The sequence below is a fragment of the Piliocolobus tephrosceles genome, chromosome 5, assembly GCF_002776525.5.
Source record: "Piliocolobus tephrosceles isolate RC106 chromosome 5, ASM277652v3, whole genome shotgun sequence".
Lineage (NCBI taxonomy): Eukaryota > Metazoa > Chordata > Mammalia > Primates > Cercopithecidae > Piliocolobus > Piliocolobus tephrosceles.
This window is the reverse complement of record NC_045438.1, coordinates 73,355,257-73,368,382: the sequence shown is the minus strand read 5'-3', so window position 1 is coordinate 73,368,382 and position 13,126 is coordinate 73,355,257.

Below are 13,126 nucleotides of genomic sequence, written 5' to 3'. Positions count from 1 at the left end.
TAAATTGTGGACAGTAAACTGAAAAATGTGAAAGATGTAATAAGATATTAATTAGAAATATTTTGTATTCCCCTGGAATTGGCATCTAGAACCCAAGACTGAAACTAAAGATGAATCAATTACCTCATATTATAAAGAGATCAGAAAACAATTAAAAACAAATGCCTCCTCAGAGCTTATTAAGAGTTGGCCAAACAACAGGGAGGGAGAATTCAAAGGAATTACTGGAGTCATAAGTCATCAACTCAACTGGGAACACTGTGGGTTTTCTTTCTATTTCCTCTTTCCTAACAGTTTCCAAATTAGGAAGAAGGCTTTAAGAGGATTGCTAGTAGAGATTCTCTGTCAAAAGAAGAGACTGGCCTCTCACTCTCTGGTTGAACATGTACTTATGTTACTTGCAGTGCCTTTTTGAGTAGAAAGAACAGAGAGAGATGGCAAGGTGAGGAGAAGACTATACAAGTGGTCTTACTCCCACCATTTGGTCTGGCAAAGATGACTGAGTTCTCCATGGATCAAATGGACACAAAGGACATAATTAGCTGAACTTAAGGTAGCTGAACTTAAGTCAAGAGTGAGAGGACCATGTCTTTGATTCCAATGTCCATTGGAATCAAGACACAGTGGGATGTATTCCTAGAGATGAAAGTAGGGGCATTGGAAGAGATGAGCCAAGTGAGGGTCAAAAGTCAGGGCACTGTGCAGTGGGAGATGCAACATCACTGCAAAGTTTCCTAAAGAGCAAAAACCCTCATTGTCGAACACCTGGAACACCTTCATCTCATGAGAGAGACATGATGTGGATACCTGCCACCCAGAGGGTCATTCCTGGCCAGGAAAGAAGAGACAGCTGAGAGGCCCATGGCTATACCCAGGTAAATAAGAGATTCTGTTCCCTTTCCATTGTCCTCCTTCCTGTGCAAACCTGTGAGAGGAAAAGGAGACCCAGTCAGAGAAGAAGCCAAGTTCCTCTATCAAAGCTAGGCTGATGCTGGGGAGGGAAGAAGTGAACACTAAATCAGATGTGAAACTGAAGTTTCAATTAGAATGGACTTTTTAATTGAAAGAGACTGTTGATAATGTTCTTATGGAATGATGAGAAAGGGAAATTTTTCAGATTGGAGTTAAAAGCTGTGATTTGAAAGGGGAAAGTGATTATATTTCTACTCTATCAATACCAGATTGCTCTGCAATTGATTGTAGGTATAACCATGGTCTCTTCTCACTGAAGAATCAGTGAGGCTCTCAGCTAGGAGGCTAGGGTGGTGTTGCTATTCTAATGCTGCCCAAAAGCCTTATCTTTCATTATAATGATTCTGCCTCGTCTATTTGACACGTCAATGGTTCATCGAACAAATATTTATTGAACATATACTACTATGAACAAGGCATTGGTCTAGGCACTGGATAGGCAAAGGCAAATAAGACAGCCACTACCTCTGCCTTGCATCACAGTTCCACACTAGAACTTGCTGGGCTGGCAATTTCTTTGTATAGAAAATTATACACTAATTGCACTGAGATTGCTCTTTCAATGTCTACAATGGTTCAAAGTCTAGGTTTTAAAATGCAAAGACTTTTTGCCTTATAGACATTGGGGCATTTGTACTGATTTTTAAAATTCCTTTTTGCAACTACATAGTTCCCAGCAATGACAATAGGCTAGATTAGGGCTTGGCACACTTAAAAGGGCCACATATAGGAGGTAGGAAATACTTTAGGTCTTTCAGGCCAAGCAGTCTCTGTCACAACTACTCAGCTCTGCCTGTGTACCATGAAAGTGGCCAGAGGCAATATGAATAAATGGATGTAGATGTGTTCTACTCAAATATTACTTATGGCCACTAAAATGTGAAGTTCACGTGATTTTCATATGCTGTGAAATATTCCCTTTTGGAATAATTTTCAACCATTAAAGAATGACAAACCATTCGTAGCTTGTGGGCTGTAAAAGAGTAGATAGACAATTGGATTTGGCTTACAAACCATAATCTGCTGGCCCTTTGACTAGAAACATGACTCTTTATATGCAAATTTATTTGCAAATGCCTCCTACAAAATCCTGTTTTTTGTTAGATTTATGAGTTTCTTGTGTCCATGAATGTCTGTGGTGCCCATGACAAGAATGGAATTACAACTCTTCAGGTTTTAGGTTTTACATGTTTTCTGTGTTGATTGTGATTTGGAAGATTCTCTTGCTCATTACTCAGAAGTTCCTCCTCTGTCGAATATCTCCCTCTGTGGTTATTGCTTGGATTAAAAGTGATCTCCTCACATGAGTGTTCTGCTGTTTCAAGCTAGAAGGCATTTCCTGGAGTAAGCCATGTTCCTTCCCACCTCTAGGCTTTGCCTGTACTGTTCTTTGACCTGAAATTTTCCCCTAGTGGCTGCACCCTTCCTTTACTAGGCTAACTCCTTGGGGGATCTGTAATCCATTTAAATGTCAATTTCTCAGAGAAACATCGGACCATAATTATTTTTGTAATGTTTTGATTGACAGCTGCCTTCTCTTCTAGATGGTAGCCTTCCCAAGGGTAAGCATCCGTGGCTCTTCAGCTCACCATTGCCTTCCAGTGCCGGGTGTGGTACTAGATATAGATTCACAGTCTGGTAGTCAGGAGGGCCAGGGAGTTCAACTGCTTGTTAAAACACTGGTATCAGCATCTTCTGACTGTGTCACCTCCCTAAGCCTGTCTATTCATCTGTAAAGTGGGATTAAAAGTATACTGACTCTATAGAGTTATTATGAAATTTAATGAGATAATATGAATATAGTGTGTGGCTTAGTGTCTGAGATACAAGTTATTATTTATAAAATGATCAATTGTTTTCATGATTGCCATTCAGTGAATATTTGCTGAATTGAATTAATAATGAGAGCCATTAATATTGGGTGCCTACTCTGTGACAAGCGCTATTGAAACAGCTTTACATGCACTATTTCATTTCATCTTTTCTACCACCCAAAGAGGAGAGTACTACTCTCAACTCTATTTTGCTGATAAGGGAGCTGAAGTACAAAGAGGTTAAGCAACCTGCTGCTCAGTCACACTGTAATTAAATATGTAATTAAAAAGTGAAGGAGTTTCTCAGATTATGACATATATTATTGGTTTCCAATGGGTTTATTATAAATGCTTTTTTATCTTTCATACTCTCTTTTCTGGCCAAAACAAAATCGTTAGCAAACAGCATAACCTTATATGAAAACATTTATTTTATACAGGTACTAAAAATAGATAATTTTAAAAAGCATGACCAAACTGATGTACCCTCTTCTGTGGTCACATATATTATTTTCCATAATTCAATAAATATGGCATTTGCATCAAGGTCATTTTGTTATTTGTCTAAATTTGGACACTGGCATATTTAGAAGATATCTTAAAATCTGCCAACCTTGAAGTGCATAAACACCACAGCATTGATGTAAATATAAGTCAGCTAAAATATATCAAAGTAGGAATTCTAGGAAAAGGCTGATTGAGGAAAAAATTATAGGCATCTATATTTGGCTATATTCACACCGACCTATGTAAATAAGTAACTGTCTACTTATATTCATAAATATTTAATTCAGCAATATTATAAATTTGTATTCTTACCTGTGAGTAGATCTGACATATTGCTCACCCACTAATTTAACTTTAAAAAAAATTCTTTAGGCAAGTAGTCCACTTAAAGCATTTTATCCAGAAAGCAATAATTTTTCTAGTTACTTTAACAATGCACTGAATAGTATTTCTTTCAAAGGTAAAGTACATAGAGAAATTCAATAGGCAGAACGGTTACAAGCTCAAGGCTCTTGAGTTATACTCACCTGAATTCAATCCTAACATGATTTAGTCAGGATATTTAAACTGCCTAAGCCTCAGTGTTTCCATCTGTAAATGGGATAATAATAGTATCTACCTCATAGGGCTGTCGTAAATGTTAGGCTGATGTCTGTGATAGGCTCAATACAGGCTAAGGATTATAATTGTTAATTTAAATTTAAAAAAAAGAAAAACACTTCTGGGCTGGGCACAGTGGTGCATGCCTGTAATCCCAGCACTTTGGGAGGCTGAGGCGGGTGGATCACTTGAGGTTGGGAGTTCAAGACCAGCCTGGCCAACATGATGAAACCCCGTCTCTACTAAAAATACAAAAATTAACCAGGCATGGTTGCGGGCACCTGTAATCGCAGCCACTCGAGAGGCTGAGGCAGAAGAATCGCTTGAACCCAGGAAGCGGAGGTTGCAGCGAGCCAAGATCATGCCACCACACTCCAGGTTGGGCGACAACGTGAGACTCTTTCTTAAAAACAAACAAACACTTCCAAATATGTTTATGGGCTTCTGAATAGCACTTGGTAGATGTTTAAAATATCATTGTTAAATTGAAATGAAATTTAAAAGGTAAAGTGTTTAGTACTGAACAGCACACCCTTTGTATTGGTTGCCATTCAATCTTTCCCAAACACATCAAAGTGTAGGTTGCCTAAGACTCACCTGGGGAATCTTTTTAAAAATTAAGATTCTGGTGCTCTGAATCTTCTCAATCAGTCAGTAGGTCGGGTATCAGGCTATACGTGCATATTTTTAAAAGCCCTTACAGGGATTCTGATGGATAGTCAGATTTTGAAACATTACCTCAAATGCACTTTCAATTCAGTAAAAAATTTCTCCAGCATTTCTGTTAGCCAGATAAGCCTTCAATAGACGGTAACCCCATCCCAAGTGTTCCTGGATAAAGAATGTCCACACTGCAGCATCTATAGCCTCATTCCAGAAGTGTCCTTTTTTAACTCTCTAAAGCTTTGGCCAATATGAGGAAGTCCCAGAACAGCATGAGAGAAACCAGAGGGAAGAGTACCTGACCCTGAGTGTTTTCCAAGGTGTTGGTGCCTCCACGCCAGGGATCAGTTGCTCCTCACCACCAGAGAGAGGGAACGAGCGGCATAGAGATAAGATAAAGCGAAACTCTCTCACATCCTCATTGAATTTCTATTCTTCTGTATGTCCCTGCGCTATCCAATACAAATCAAAAGCAGTCAATACATACTCATTGACTAATTATCATAAGCTTAGAGTCAACCTCCCATCATATCAGCAAAATACATATCACCTATGGGATGTGAATTTCGCAAGTGAGGTTTAATTAATATGGATCTTCATTGAATCCTGTGAAAAACTGCATACATTTTATTTTCTCCTGCCTTCATGTCTCCTCTTTTTGTAACCATGTGTTTCAATCGCCTCTCACGTGTTCTTCTTGGTGAAAGTGCCCTATTCTCTCCTGCTCTTTAACACCTTCAGGCCTGCCATAGAGTCACATGCTATGGGATATAAATAACTGGAAAACATTCATCTCTGTGGTGGCAGAGAAGCTGCTGCCACATTTTTTTTCCTGGAAACCTGCCTTTGGTGTGACAGTATTCTACAGCAGTTTGAAACATTTTCACAAAACATTTCTGAGTGAAGCAGGGAGAGGGGATGAGGAAGTTAAGATACTGCTGTGGCCTTCACACATCAGTTTATAACTTGCCTAAATATTTATTTATCATCATGTCAACAGGGCTTAAACATGAGCCAATAATTCATTTCAATCCAGATCTGTATTCTCTGAAGGGTTCCTTTTAGGAAAAAAAATTGCTCTGTGCTTCTAAACTTTTACTCCTTTATCTCTGGGAAGACATCTATTATTTACTTAACTTAGTGGGGTTTTTTTAAGAAACTGTGACAAAGATGTAAATTCCAACTGAGCAGGCAGAGTGTGTCTTTGCCCACAATTTTATCTCCCTGCTTAGCACAATGACTGGCAATAGTAGGGGCTTCAAAATATATATATTTTGGCACATGCCTGTAGTCTCAGCTACTCAGGAGGCTGAGGTGGGAGGATGGCTACAGCCCAGGATTTCGACATTGCAATGAGTTATGATCACAGCCACTACACTCCAGCCTGAGCAACAGAATGAGACCCAGACTCTTAAAAAAAAAAACAATAATAATATAATATAAATATAATATAGTATCATCAATGAAGACCCACTTTAGAAAGGAGGTGTTCCATGGTGACAGATCTATGCAAACCTATCCCCAAAGACCAAGGAAGCTGAGAAGCTGAAGAAAGAGGCTGACAATTCTGGTTTCTCAAAGAGAAACATTTAATAGGGACTTACCAACAGACACGATGTCTCAGTGGCTAGGAGACATCCTGTTTTTGGTGAAATATGTGCAGCTGGTTGTGTTGCATACTTTCTTTTGAAACTCATGATCACTGGGGAGTAAGCATCTTCATGAAGAGTTGTCCATGCTACAGGTATTGTTTCTTTATGAGGGGTTATCTATGCTATGAGCATGGTTTGAAGACCTTGCTGCAGAATACCATGGCATGCAGGGATGAAACATCAATCGTCATGGCGGTTCTGCTTCCAGATGGTATCACCGTTGCCATGCAACAGGCGGTTTTCCTACAGGAGGTTTGGAGGCTAAAGAAGACAGAGAGGCCTTTGGAAGACCATTCTGGGGGAGAAAGAATGCCAGATAGGTGGGAAATTCTTTTTTGCCAGCACATATGCACATACACACTTGGCAGGGGGTAGGGGGAGAAAAAGAGAGAGAGCCCATAATGAGATAAAGAGGATAATATGGTATTTGTCAATGAAAGGAATTATGTCCCCCTTCCCCACTTGCCCGTGACATCAAGGGGAGTATAGATAATGTATATGTGCTTCAAATAGAAGTTCCTGGAGTGGCTCCCCCATTGCTCTAAGGATGAAGTCTTAGCATGGTTTGTAAGGCCTCACATGATCCAGCTCCTGCCTACTTGTCTAACTTCAGTCTCATCCCACCATTCTATTCTAGCCATATTGAATTTCTTTCACAGTCTCTTGCTTATGGGCCTTGGCATATGCTGTACCATCTGCCAGGAACATGTTCCACCTCTTCACTGGCCAATTCCCTTTTATCTTTGAGGTATCTACTTAAGGGTCATTTCTTCCAAGAAGTCTTCCCAGGCCTTTGGGTTGGGTTCCCTTCCAATGTTTCCCCATTATGGCACCTCCTATATTGCACTGTAACTGCTTGAGTAGTTGCCTCTGCTGAGACTGTGAGCTCCAGGGGACGGTGACCATACCTATGTTGTTTATCACTGCGTCTTCAGCATTAAGCACGGTCCAACACATAGTCAATAAATGTTTGTTAAATGAAAGAAGAAAAGAAGAGGGGAAGGGAAGATATCTGTAGCCTGAGCTGACTCAGTTGCTGTTGTCTTGGCTTTCCTGGCTCTTCTGTAAGACACACTGAGTGGAGTCCCGGGAGATGTGAGAAGGCAAACACTGAAGCAACTGAGTCCAAAATTATGTTTAGGAAAGAAAAGAAAAAATAAATAAAGGAAGTCAATAGGTTTTCAAAAACAAAGATTGTTTGTAGTTAATATATTCATTAGTAGTTATATTTGCTATTAAGGAATTCTTATTAATTAAAATTGTCGTTTAATATTAGATAATGCTCCATTTTTCAATTTTATCTTGACTTATGAGGAAAGAGGAATATGCCAACCAACATAATTCCACACAACCTATTTTCTTGGAAATTCTAACACAGATAACTTGATTTAGGTATACAGAAATAATCAAATAGAGTTTTTAATTAATTTTAAGATTAATGTTTTGAACATGGAGCTCATTCAATTCAGGAACCATTACTTCTGATCTTCACCACCTGTAATCCTATCCTGAATCTTTATATGCTCAGAATTACGTCCAAACAAAGAACATTTGTTATCCTGGTTAAAAATGGCAGGAGGAGGGAATCCAGTCACAGAAAAGTAATCTATCTCACCATGTGTTTCCTGACTGCCTTCATTTTTTCATTCGTATACAATGCAGGGTTGGGTTGTGGCTCTCCTACAAATAGGCTTTCAGTTCCACTGAGGGAATGCAATGGTCTGTAGTCCACAGAAATGGCAATGAGAGATCAGGTAAGAGCCCTGCATGTCCTGAGTGTGTAAGAGTCCCATCTGACTTCAATACCTCCCTGCTACCTGGGTGGAGTTATTCATTTGAATTTTGGTTCCTCTGTTTTTCAATCTATAATGGGAAAATGTTTAATAATTTCTTGCAATTTACTCATCTTATTTTAAACTCTTATGTAACCTGAATACTTGATATTAAAGCATAACCATTTTGTGTTTTTCTATCATATAATTGATCGAGGGCTTTGCCAATAAAAACTGCTTGTTCAGAGATTAAAGAAAAAGAGAAACCTGACAAGGATCATTAATTTGATGAGGAAATCTAGTTCCACAATTATCTATTTTATATTATCAACTGCTTCCTCACAGGGAAAGAGTTATGTCCAGTAACTCTTTTGAATATCACCAGGGCACCTAACACATAGATATCTGACAAATATTCATTGATACATTATTCTAAACATACTAGGCACTAATCAAATATTCTTTATCAACTTATGATAATTTTCTTCTCTGGTATAAGAGGTGGCCAATAAGGTTTAATTGATATAGAAATCACAAAGTTAAATCTCAAAAATCATATAAAGTTTCAAGAAATTGAAGGATGGAATAAAAGTAGGTATTAAACCAATGCTAGTAAAACATTAAATGTCATATCTTTGAAATTACCTTGTTTCTTAGTTAGAATTCTTCAAGCATATCAATTGAACTTGTCTTCACTGAGAACCACACCCTAGGCAAATTCAAAGCATGGAAGGGAATTATTTTCTAGTTAATGAAGCATGTAAGTTTATTTTAATATTCAAGGTTATGATGGGTGAAATGTAAACCGAGAAGTTTTCCTTTTTATCATGGGTCATGGTATAATAGCAGTACTTACTTTATGAAATAAATGTCCAATTACCATAAAACAAATGGAAGGTCATTATATTTTACTTGGTTTTTGTATGCAGTCTGTGAATTTTGTTTCCTTACAAATTAACATGCAGTAATACTTTGTATATGTAGTTAATCCAGGGAACCCAACCTTATCTTTTCCGCATTATGAACTTCATGGGCTCTATTCTAGCAATGATAACTTAAGACTTTCTCATCTCTGAACCTTTGCATAAACCATTCTGTCTGCATAAAATGGCTTTTTCCTTTCTTCTGCCAATCTATGAATTATTTTTCTGCCAAGACATTTCAAAAACTCATCTCTCCTAATATGCTGTCCATGTCACTTTATTTAATCATTTATAATTGTACATATATGAAGGTTGGTGTCTTAGTTCATTTTATTTTGCTCTAACATAAGACCTGAGACGGGGTTATTTATTTATTTATTTATTTATTTATTTTATTTTATTTTATTTATTTTTTGAGATGGAGTCTGGCTCTGTCGCCCAGGCTGGAGTACAGTGGCCGGACCTCCGCTTACTGCAAGCTCCTCCTCCCGGGTTCACGCCATTCTCCTGCCTCGGCCTCCGGAGTAGCTGGGACCACAGGCGCCCGCCACCTCGCCCAGCCAGTTTTTTTTTTTTTTTTTTTTTTTTTTTGTATTTTTTAGTAGAGACGGGGTTTCACCGTGTTAGCCAGGATGGTCTCGATCTCCTGACCTCGTGATCCACCCACCTCGGCCTCCCAAAGTGCTGAGATTACAGGCTTGAGCCACCGCGCCCGGCGGTAATTTATAATAAACAGGAATTTATTGGCTCATAGTTCTGGAGGCTGGGAAGTCCAAGATCAAGATGCTGGCATCTTGCAGCAAGGGCTTTCTTGCTGCATCATCCCATGTCAAACGTAAGAGGGCAAGAGGGGGCTGAACATGCCGTTTTACAAGGGCACCATTCCCACCCATGAGGGTGGAGCCTTCGTGGCTAATCACCTCTAAAAGGTCCCACCTTTTAATACTATTACAATGGAAATTAAATTTCAACATGAGTTTTAGAGGAGACAAACATTAAAACCATAGCAGTTGCATCAGTCGCCTTAATTGGCTAGATAATCCCAATAACAAGTGAATCATTTATATTTTCCTGGGATAAGATTGCTAGTCTCAGCTCTCTGCCATATTTGTTGATGGGGAAGTGGGGAGCAAGAGGAACGACTAGTTAGGACAGTTGCAGAGTGTGTGGCTCAGTGCTAGCTTATCACCCTAGGAAGAGAGTTTGCATTATATGTCAATATTAGCTTTTAACTTTAGCTGTTCTTTGTCATCGTATGTTTATTTCATTTGTATTTGCCTGTCTCCATCATTAAATTGTATTTATTTTACCCATTTATGGTGAGTCTTTTGAAACCAACAATGTTAGAATTATTATGTGTTTCTGTGAGTAGTGAAAATACATTGGTTGATGATGCCACAGTGACAAATTCAATTGCCTTCAGGGCCCAAGCAAGTTATATACATGTGCAAAGAGATACAGTGTTAGACAGGGAGCAGAGGCTATGTAAACTGGAGGTGCCTGCCCAGCCTAGGGGCATTCAAATGCAAAAATTCACAACACCCCTGCCAGTCCAATTTGGCCTTCCACTCACTAGTGTGCAACCCCTGATGCCCTTATTTCTTGCTCTTAGCCTGTGAGAGATGTTGGTGGTGACAGGGTGATTAGCTACATTTTGTTGGTGAAGGAATTGAAACACAGAATAGTAACTCTACAAAAGTCACACAGGAAATTAGCTTCATGCCTATGTCTTGTTCAAAGAGAATAGATTGTAGAAAGGTAAAATGGAAAGCACGACCTAAAACCTGAAAGTGAATAAGCAAGATTCTTTCTCTTACAGAAAAATATTTTTTAGTATTTGGAAGCAGTTTACTTGAGCATATAATAAGTTTTAAAAGCATAATTAAATCAGTCTCCTTTAATATGATTTGTGTGTGTATGCACATATGTGTGTATATACACATACATACACACATATTTTATTATTAAATTATAATTAATTTGGGAAATGTGGTATCTCATCATTCCTAAAAGATTTTTTACTAATATATAAATTACCTTGCATTATAGAAAACCTAATTTTCAGGAGGAAAATTGTTCCTTTCCTAGATGTCCTACAGGTTTTTGCCCCCAAGATTATGCTTTATTTACTATTATTACTATTAGCTTTGAGGGGAAGAGAATGTTGGGTAACAGATCCTAGAATCCTCTTGTAATGTGAATGCTTTGAAATTTTTATTCACTTCTACCACAAGCTGAGAAGTAGGCAAAAAATATTCTGCAAATCAAGCCCGTTAAAATTTCACTGCAAAGCATGGACTTGACTGACTGCAAGTGGAGCTGTCAGCTCATACAGGCGTCACTGTCAAAGGGCCGTGTCATCTGTCAGTGTCGGTTCCAGCTCACTGTTCCACATAGAGGGAATGCACTGTTGCCTCCCAATTGATAACACGCTGCCAGAAGCATGTTACTTTCTCATCTGTCTTCTTGTAGCTGTCAAAAATGGAATCCATTAATTAGTTTGTTCTTGTGAATTTTAGTTGTTCTGAAGACATGTAAATTTCAACGTTAAGACAAATAAAAATCCCAACCCAAACCATGATGCCAATAAGAGCTCAAAATCCCAAAGTGGCAGCTATTACTGACAGTGGCAAAAACTGACCAGCTAAACTCTGCCTTAAGTGAATATAATGATGTGGCTAGTTTCTCATCCCTTTTAATGAGAGCAAGCTTCCCAAGGCAGCAGAGGGAGAAAGGGAGAGTTAGAGAATCAGGCAGGGGAGACGCCCTGAACACGACTCTAACTAGTCAGGCAGTTTGACACAACTTAGAGAGCCTGGTTGCTGCTGCTACTGCATGATTGCCTTTTTGTATTTTATTCCTCTCCAGTGGATTTCAAAAAAAGTTTGATGGGCTTTATTTTCCTCATTTTGGGGGTCCCACAAAGCACAGGCAGTGCTGTAAATCCTGTATATGTGAGACTGGGCACCTCATGTGTAATTCACTTCAGCACTCCAGTCTACAGTATATGTAGGATTTGAAGGAATGTTCTAGAAGAAACTTGAAGCAAATACTTTGAACAACCTTTATGTCTGATACAGTATATTGCAAACATAATTATGGTTTAGCTCAACCCAATTTTTTCCCTTTCCGTCTTTTCAAGTGAGTGATAAAGGATTGCATTGGCACTAACTTATTCTATTCTATAAGCATTTATTAGGTGACTATTTTGTGTAGCTCACTATGCTAGGCACTCTGGGAAATACAAAAGTGATTAAAATACAGCTTTTGCCCTCTACAAGTGCCAACTTTAAAGGGAGAGGCAGGCACATACACAAAGAGCCCTGAGGTATCAAATAATGAACCACGGCAGAAAGGAAAGAGAGATGCGCTTCATCCCAGGGAATTTGAGAAGGGTTCCTGGAGCAAGCAATGCTTGAGCAAGGCTTTGAAGGAAGGGTTGGTCTTCACACAGCTGTTGCTATGGTTTGAATATTTGTGCTTCCCTGAAATTCATAAGTTGAAATCTAATCTCCAAGGTGATGGTATTAGGAGGTAAAGGCCCTTGGGAGGCAATTAAATCATGAGAGCAGAGTCCTTATGACTGGGATTAGTGCCTTTATAAAAACAGGCCTGAGAAAGCTGGCTTGCCTCTCCCACCATGTGAACACACAGCAAGAAGGTGTCATCTTATGAGGAAGCAGGCCTGCAACAGACATCAAATCTGCCAGTGCTTTGATCTTGGACTTCCCCATCTGCAGAACTAGGAGAAATGAATTTCTGTTGTTTATAAGCCGTCTAGTCTATGGTATTTTATTATAGCAGATGGACAAAATAAAATACCTATAATACTCCACCTTTTTCCCCTTTCATATCATGTATAAAGGAGAAAGTGTGGAGCAAAGAAGTTACCCTGTAAATGATCAGGGAGATAGAACTTCCATAGATGAAGATGAGCAGGGAAGAGCTTTCCATTCAGAGATGCCTGTATGAGGGCTAATTCAGCACAGTGCAGGGAGGGTTCTGGGATGGAGACATCCTCCCAAGCACTGTAAATTTCACCAAAGCCAACAAATAAGACACCCCTTTCCTGAAACATGTAGGGGAAAGCAGTTTATTAACACTGTTGCAGGAATACATCTAATGATTTGTAGCATAATTAAATGGTAAATACAACCAGAAGGATCTTTCTGAAGTTTTAAAAATTGTTTACAGGTTTATGCATTGCCAGCTGGGATATAATA